The following is a 9,416-nucleotide window of genomic DNA, read 5'->3' on the forward strand; positions in this document are numbered from 1 at the left end:
TCTCCAGCCTGAGCAAGTCCTGCTTGTGTCAAGCCACCAGAAGCTAGACGCTTCAATTTTGCATCTCCTCATGAAGCAAAAACCCCCCAGGCTGCCCTCCCAAAGCATGCCATGGATGCCTTTCCAGCGTCAACCTGCTCCTTTTGTCACTGTTATTCCCAGGGTGAGGCAGCTTGGATGGGGTGGGGGGGACAGGACTCATATGACCCACCCAAAACCACAGACTCTTGGTTTTCCCTCCAGCTTGCACGCTCAGCAGCTGGAAGGGAAGAAAAGCAGCTTATGTTCATTTATTGCTGGGTCTAACGAGAGAATGTTGATAAGCAGATGACTTATCTGTGCATCTCCAGCGGCCGAGCTGTGTCTCACAGAGCCAGTGTGTCACGGGTAGTTTGTGGGGGTTACAGAGTTCCAGGGGGCTGGGGGGGGGGGGGGGGGGGGGGGGCGGGTTTGTGCCAGCTCCCTTCCATCACCTGTTTGGTCCTCTGTAAGGCATCAGGCATTACACTGGGGGACAGGGGGTTAGGTATGGGGAGATGAGGCTTGCAGAGACTTCGAAGAGGTGGCTGGTGTTTTCCAGAGTAGAAGACTTGGGGCTGTTCAGCCTGGAGAAAAGAAGACTGAGAGGGGATCTGATCAATGTTTATCAATATCTAAGTGTGGGACACAGAGGGAAATGGCCAGCCTCTTTTCAATGGTCTGTGGGGACAGGACAAGGGGTGATGGCCTCAAGTTGGAGCACAGGAAGTTCTGCAATATGCAGAAGAACTTATTCCCAGTAAGGGTGACAGAGCCCAGGGACAGGCTGCCCAGGGGATGTGAAGTCTCCTTCTCTGGAGATATTCCAGCCCTGTCTGGACGCTGACCTGTGTGACCTGTCCTAGGGACCCTGCTTTGGCAGGGGGTTGGACTCGATCTCTGGAGGCCCCTTCCAACCCCTATGATTCTGTGAGACACCTGAACTCTAGCAGAGACAAAGTCTGGGATGGTAGAGGTGCTCCTAGGGTAGGACCTGAGCCAGGGGACCACAGCACAGAGCTGCTGCTGAGATGCTAGCTGGGAGCTTCTTGGGCAATGCTCAGATGAAGGACGTCATCCCTCTATTTCCGCCACCAAGCCCACACTACAGCAGGCTAGTGACCTCAAGTACATGCTGGTGACCTCAAATGCAGGCTTACAGAGACAGGAGGGGCAGGCACAGCCCCAGTGTGGTGGTCCAGGGATGGCAGGCTGTGAGTGATGGAAAAAGGAGGCTCCCTGGCCTGGAGCAGCAGATGAGCAGGAACAGTGACAATAAGTGCAGGAGCTGGATCCTAGCTTGAACCTGCTCATCAGACGCTTGTTAGATTGGCAGGGAGAAGCCCTCCGGCCTGTTGCATCCCCAGGGATGGCGGGTGCCTGAGCTCTGGGATGCTCCCCACCTTCCTTGCATCACCCCAGGCAGTGGTGTCAAGCCAAGGCAATGCAGAGAACGCAGGAATACAGGATTTGAGGAGCAGATAATTGCAAGAAGGGATGCTTTCCTCACCCTTCCCCCTCTGCAGCCTCCTTCATATTTGGAAGAACAAGTCTATCTCCCCTTCCCCTGCCTGCTCCAAGCCCTGAGAAGCAGCAACCTTGTCCCAGCAAAGTGAGGGGAGCTGGCAGCACGTTGAAAAGAGGCCAGGAATAATGGTGCTCACAGTACAGGGCAGAGACGGATGCATGGAAACTCATTAGAGAGCAGATCGACCGGCGGCTGGCGAGGCTCTCCTTACGTGACCTTGCTGGGAGCGCTTGCACGGCGCCAAGGCTGCCTCCCTGCCTTCCCATCCCTCCAGGGTCGGGTCCGGCAGGAAGAAAAGCCATGTGAGATGCCTGCCAGCTAGAAAAGACAGAGTGCATCATGAACAAGGAGGGCAACAAAGCACTGGGAGAGCTTCAGGAGGGACTGGGGAGTCTCCTGGAAGCTGGAGATTCACAGTGGAGCCTAGGGCAGGTGGATGGGCTGGGAACAAGCTGCGGCTCAAAACAGATTTCTGTGGCTAGGGGAACTCAGGAGGGTGCTGCCGAAGAGTATGGGGACTGCTGCCTGGGCAGGCATGGCCAGGAGGTGCCCAGGGTTGGGTGGCATGAATGGAGCAGGTCTCCTTTGAGGGCAAACCATCAGAGGGAGCTGCTTTAGCCTCTTCAGGCTCCCTGCTGATGAGTGCAAACCCAATCCAGAGCAAGTAGCACAGATGGTGGTAAAAAAGCTGTGTGGCTATGGAGGGAGTGGGTTTCAGCTGGACATCTGTGGAGCTGCATGGAGCCCAAGAGAGGAGCTCTTGGGATCTTCATTCCCATGCCTGCATCTGCCCCATCGCATGCCTTGCCCAAACTTTCTCCAGCCCACACCTTGTCTTCCTGCTTCAACACCTTTGCTTGGAGTAGAGGCATCGACATCTCCAAACAGGATGCACCAGGGCAGATTTGAGAATGCCAAAGTGCTGCTCTGCATTGGAGAAGGATACTGGGAGGTGGCAGAAGAAAAGATAATTGTGTGTTCCAGCACTTGCTGAGAGCACATCTGACAACATCCCTGAGGTGTGGGTATGCACCCGCAGCTGGGGACTTGGGTACTGTGGAGCAGCAGTGACCTAACGAATTGGCTCAGAACAACTTCCAGGCTCCACGAAGGAAAAGTGTAACCAAGGCCAATAGCCAGGGTGAGGGAAGGAGAGTTTTACCTCAAGAGCATATCGGTGTGGGCAGCAGAGGCGTGCCAAGCTGCTCCTCAGCTCCAGTGACTGGCCCCAACACTCTGCCTCCTCTGGTAGGTTGCAGAGCAGAGGTCTGGCCCTGTTCTCCAGCATGGGTCTAAAAAACATACCTATTTTCTGTTCTATGTCTCAAAAAGATGCATCTCCCTTGTGGTCAGGTGCCAGGCATAGCTTATCTCTGCCCCTCCACTAGACAATGTCCCTTGGTGTGGGGATCAAGAAGGATGTCATGCAAGGTTTTAGGGTGAAAAAAACTTTTTTGAGTCCTAGATTAGACTCACAACTGCTTGACTGCCACTCCCTGTGTTTGAGTAGCGAAGGCAAAAGGAGATTGACTCTGTCTGTGACCCGGTGCCTGAGAACAGCCCTTGGGAAGCAGAAGTCAAATGAGCTCCAGCCCTGGTTCCTCTGCATCCCAAACCTCCTGTTCAGTGGGGTAAGGATGCTCGAGCTAGGCAGGGATGTCCAGAGAGGAAACCACACATGGAGTGGCTGTGGTTTAGTCCATGGGGTCTGCACCGGGGTCCTCTGCCTTTCTGGGGCACAGGGGACTTTCGTCATGGAGGATGTTGAGCCCCTTCCTGGTCCTTTGTCCTGTCTGCTGTCTTGAGTGGGTTGAAAAGCAAAATCCATCTGTGATCACTTGCATGGGCGGTCAACAGGACCTTCAGGAGGAGGGGTTCTGGTTTGGAGGTTCCCTCTGGCATGGGAGCTATGAAACCTTTCCTAAACTGTTTTTAGGCCTGAGGCATTGGGGTTTTTCCCCCTCTTTTCAACACTTGTGGATCTCCGCTGACCTCTGGAGACTCCCCTTTGGTGTCCTTCGACAAGTTGAGTCCCCCACTATCATCTGTTTCACTATGCTGCTTCCCCGGCCTCATCTCTTGGCAGGCAGGGAGTAGCAATGGGTAGATTTGGGGTCTGCTTCTCTGCAGCACCACCAGCCCCCTCGTCACTGTAGAGACCCCTCTGGGCTGTAGCAAAGCAGGAACAAGCCCAGCAATGACAGCCTGTGCCTTCAGACAGCCTGGAGCAAGCTCCCCAGACGTGCATAAGCGGCTTCATCTCTCAGGCAGTTGGCTGGCTCTCAAATTGTGCTTGTGTTATTTTGGACCCTGTTAATTTTCTGAACAGGAACGTCCAGTTAGTGCCCTTACCCAGCTACTCTGATCTTCCTCACTTCTTCACAAGTGCTCAGGCTCTTTCCTGTGTAACTGGCGAAGCCTCGAGCCCCTTCTACAGTGTTGCTTTCTGTAGGGGTGGTGTTAACCCAAGTCCTTGTTGCAGGTCGAAATCCAAGGTACAGCATATTTATATTTAAGATTTAGAGAGGGGAAAAAAAATAAATACATTGAATCACAGAATCGTAGGGGTTGGAAGGGACCTCAAGAGATCATTGGGTCCAACCCCCCTGCCAAAGCAAGGTCCCTAGGACAGGTCACACAGGTCGGTGTCCAGATGAGTCTTGAATATCTCCAGAGAAGGAGACTCCACACACCCCTGGACAGCCTGTCCCAGGGCTCCCTCACCCTCACTGGGAAGAAGTTCTTCTACGTATTGGTGCGGAACTTCCTGTGCTGCAGCCTCAGGCCATAGGTCCTTGTCCTGTCCCCACAGACCACTGAGAAGAGGCTGGCCATTTCCCCCTGTGCCCCACACTTGAGATATTTATAAATATTAATAAGATCCCCTCTTAACCTTCTTTTCTCCAGGCTGAACAGCCCTGGTTCTTTCAGCCTATCCTCACAGGGGAGATGATCCAGTGTTTTAATCACCTTTGTAGCCCTTTGCTGGACTCTCTCCAGGAGATCCCTGTCCCTTTTATACCAGGGAGCCCAGAACTGGATACGATGTTTCAGGTGGGGCCTGACCAGGGCAGAGTAGAGAGGGAGGATCACTTCCTTTGAAATTGCCAGGCTGACCATCTTGGACATTTGGTGGTATCTCTTGAATTTGATGTCTGCAGCAGAACTTCCACTCCATCTTTGTCAAAACAGTGCAGAAAACACTAGGTTTTGTTGTAAACTGGGTGGGACTATCCCAGGTAGTGCAGCTGGTCCATCCTCTGCCTCAAGGCAAGATTGCTATGGCCTATCCCAGGCTTCACCTCTTCGCTGGAAAGACTTCTGCTGGTGACCACTCAGGAATGTTCAGGCTACTCCAGGCTATTGCAGTGGAGGGTATTTGAACGCACAGGTTCAAGACCAGCCCTCTGAGACAGGCTAGGACACAGTTTCTAGCAGGAAGGGCTAGAAACCCAACCATCCATGGTCTGGCCTGGTGGTCCCCCTGAAGCATAGGGAAGGAGAGAGGGGGGTCAACATTCTCATTGCTAGCTGTAGGGGAGTGGGAATGGACTGGCCTGTCTAGTGAGATCTGTTGATCCTAGATTGATGTCCTAGATCTTGTGATCTCCTGAAATATCAAACTACTCTTGGCCCAGTCTGTCATCACTTTGTGTTTAAGACTTATCAAACTCTTGGTCTGTGATATAATTCCTAAATCTGTATTGAAATCAGTGATGAACTTTACCCAGACCCAGACTCTGACCTTGCAGGTATTTCTCAAACATCTTCTAAACCACAAGTAGGATTTGCATGGTCTCCATGGTCCCTGCTGTCCAAAACAGTCTTTGTTTTCATCTGTTGCTGCTGGGCTGTGGTAGGAGGTAACCCATTAAGACACCTGTGTAGGAAGTGACCTTGAATTCATGTTGATTTGGAAGGGATTTGTTTGTTCAGCTACTGTTTACCTTGGTAATTCCTACAAGCCGTAGAGGGTGACGGCCTTTGCTGAATGTTTCACCACCTGTCTAAAGGCAGGTAATGTATTGATTGACTTATATTTTCTGGTCCCTGTAAATGGCACATTTCCACAGAGCCAAGCCCACCTGCCTTCCTCAGGGAAAACACTGTTCCTGTGAAAAAACTTAATTTTAGTGGGAATTCTCCCGGTCAGCTTCTTGTCAGGCTGGTGTCTGGGATTCTCCTCGTATGAAGGCATTGCTTGGTGAAGAGGTGTGATGGCCTTTTGCTCCTTTTTGAAGATTAGCTGGAAGTGGAATAGGAGTGGTTCAGTACTGCCGGTAGAACACATGAGGGAAGCAGAAACAATTCCTGATATGTGGGAATTTCAGGGCTGTGAAGTGATATCAGGGCAGTATGGTGAACTTGGACCAGGCTTTGGCACAGCACGGTCCTCTTGGTAAGCAATGTAAAGATGCGGCCCTGCTCAGGTCTGGCTGACGGTAGGCTTGCAACGTGACCCATCAAAAGCCATTACTGGATCCATGCTAGGAAAAATGGAGGTAGATAAGAGAAGGGAGAAGACGTGTGTCCTATTGTGCCGTCGTCCATAACGTTCACAGAGTTAGGAAGAACATCCTTACAGCTTCCCACCTTGTAAATGATGCCCCATAACATTTGGGTTTTTAGTCCTCTGTGAGAGCAGTTTCCTAACTGCTGTGAACGTCAGAGTATCGTTCTCTGCGATAATTAATGTTGAAAGGGCATTTTTCATTAAGTGAGGAGGTGGGGGTCATTCCCAAGGAGATGTGGTCATGGTGCAGTGTAATTAAATAGACATATTAACAGATGAAGACAAAGACCCGTTGGGATCCCTCATGGGTCACGCACAGAAATAGCAGTGGCATTGTAGGGCCCCTTCCCTGTCCCACTTGCTGTGCGCCGGCCTGCCGGAGATGATAAGAGGTCTTTGTAACACTGCCAAGAAGCTGGAGGGAGAAGGAACACCAGCCTAGACCCAAGAGATCTCATGACTGGGAGATGATTGCAAGGGGGTGGTGGGAGAGGCAGAGGCACCCGTGATACTGCCTTTCCTGCTGACAGAGGCTTCTTTAGGGTCAGCAGCAATACGTTTTGCTGCCTGGTTTTTGCCACATTCCTGTGAATAATGGTCTTCTGTTCCCTCTGCCTGTAGCTTGGAGATAGGCTGGAGCTGCTGGTGGATGCTCCTGGTCTGATGCCACTTGGCTTTCAGAAACTCCAGGAGCTTGGCTGGCTGCTTTGGATGACGCTATGCTGGTGGGAGCCAGAATGGCCATGGGAGTTGTCCGTGGGGTGAGGAGCAAAGCTGGAGCAGGCACCACTGTAAATCTGGTGGTGGGCACCTTGTGTAGACACATCTTCCCTCTGCAGAAGTTGGGACAGCTGTTTGGAAAGTCAGGTGATGTTACATTTGGGGAATTTGGTGGGTATTTTTCCCTTGGCTTGGCCAAGTAGGGTCCTCTGCACCTGGAGATGCAGGGCTGCAATGGGGATGGAGTGAGATTATCTGGTTTCACTGGGGTGGCATTTGCTGTCTTTAGAGGCAAATGAAGAGTGTCTTCATCCATGGGTTTTGTTGAACCCTGCTTTTAGGGGATGGCTTTACTTCCAGTTATCAGGAAGAAAACACTGTAAAATGGACAGCTGGAGGAAGTCCAGACCACTCATCCTGTATATCGCTTCACTGTTGTCTTACAAAAGATTACCAAGAACTGTAAAGATAACAGCTCATGTGAATGTTATTTTTAAAAAAGCAGCCCTGTATCTAGAAGCACACGTTTCCCTTAAAGGAGATACCCCAGAAATCACATTCTTTTATCATCTGGCAAGACTGAAAATCAGAAATCAAGCCTGCTCTCCATCCATACCTGGTTTCCCCAGAGAGGCTTCTAACACTCCTCTCTCCCATTTTGCCACCCAGGTGCCTGGACTCCCACCTCAACTGGACTTGGGGTCCGGTTGAGCCTCCAGCTAACAGCAAACACATAACTTGCCTTGTCCTTTGGGTCCCTTCTCCTACACCCCCAACATGTGTGTGGTCACCACAGACACTGATGAGCTTCACCTAACGTTATCTGGCACCACAATGTGAGAGAACATCTGTACATGTGGCGCTGGGTTTGGGTTTTTTCTCTGTTTTGCAAAAGTTCGTAAGATTTGGGAGCATTTTATTCATGGTCAGGTGACAGGAGAAAGAGCTGTGGGCAGGCGGGGTTGATTTGTCCCTCTTGAAGCAGAGAATTGGTGGTCACTGGCTCAGAACTGCTACAAAGCACAACAAAGTGTTTTGAAAAAGGAAAGAAAAGGCCTTTCTTTGGTACACACACCACCAAGCTGGGCAAGGAGAGTTTCCCTAAAGGGATGCAGTTCCCAGGCCAAGGTAACACTTGAAACTTATTTCTCTGGACTTTGGGCCTGAGATGTTTCCCACATGGTGGTTTCCTGGCTAAACCAGCACTTTCTGGGGGAATTAGCACGGCTGAGCACTCCCATTTTTTCACCTTTATACACGGCAGGCCAAGTCTTCCTGATTTCATACAACCCCCTTTTCCTTTTGGAGAAGAAAATATTTGGATCCTGGCTGCGTTAAACCCCAGTGTTGGAGCTCTTGGCTCCTGTACCAACAGGCCCTGGGACAGGGTCTTGTTGTGATGTTAATTAATATCTATTGACCCTCGTTGCTGTTCAGATTCAGTGGGGCGCACAGGGGCTCTTAAATGCGCTTACATAAGGAGCTGCTTTGCCTGATGTCGGGCTCGTGCCAATAAACTAATTGCTTTTGCCAGGCCCACATCTCTGCTGGAAGAGGAGCTAGAAATCCATCCCTGGATTCCAGCAGGGATCACACATTCCTGGTACCCAGCTCTTCTGTAGTCATCACCTTTCTTGCATCAAATTCATCCAAGTTTTGGATTAAGGGGGGTGGGGGGGTGGGGGGAAGTGTGTGTGTATATATATATAATCCCTCTCTGGCTCTGTTCACAGAGTTTAATCTAATTTTTGTTTCAAGTGAGTTACTGGGGTGGATGATTCCCAGTACCAGCTGAGCAGCTGGGAGGGAGAATACTTTCCCTCTTGGGTCTTGCTGTCTTGCTCCCTGTTTTGATATCTGTTGGGGTGAGGGAAAAGGAGAAAATGTTGAGAATCAGTCTCCGATGGAGATGAGAAACAGGTTTCTTTTGATACCCAGCATGTGGGGAATTCCTGCTCAGCCACACAGGGAGGGAGCGAGAGAAGAGCTTGGGTAGTTGGATTATTGGGATATATATCCCTTTGGGTTTTCTTTAAATGCCTTTTCTCCCTACCTGCGAAGGAGGGGAGGGTTGTGTTCTGCCTCAGCTGTGTGCTACCAGCCAGGCTCAGCTTCCCAAATTGCCGTGAGAGCAGGCAGTGAAGGAGGGAGGCTGCTCTCAGATGTGGCTGTACTGAGGGGGAGCCAGATCTCATGATTTTTCCTTACAAAGCTGGGGTTCTGGGTTTGGTGGGTTGGTTGTTTTGGATTTTTCTTTTTTTTGGGGGGGGGGGGGGGGAGGGGAGACGGGATTGGCTCAACGGGGCCAGGCACAGAAGGAGACAGGGAGTGAGGAGCAGGGGGTCGCGGCGAGGCAGGACCCCTAGGATAGAGCCGGTCCCCTATGTGCGTAGGCACAACTCCTCCCCGGGATGCTCAGCTGCCCCCCCCCCCCCCCCTCCCCCCCCCCCAGCTTGCCTTCCCGGGGGGAAGCATTTAAAGGTTTGCCTTTGATGATTCTCCTCACACCCTGTGCAAACCCGGGCAGCTTAATCTGAAAGTAAACATCTCCTTGAACCGCAGCCGGGCGGACGAGGTCTGGAGCTGCCTGCACCTCTGGGCAGGACCCCGGGGTAAGGCAGGGCCCCCGGGGGGGAA

This window comes from Gallinula chloropus, assembly GCF_964237585.1.
Source record: "Gallinula chloropus genome assembly, chromosome: 5".
Lineage (NCBI taxonomy): Eukaryota > Metazoa > Chordata > Aves > Gruiformes > Rallidae > Gallinula > Gallinula chloropus.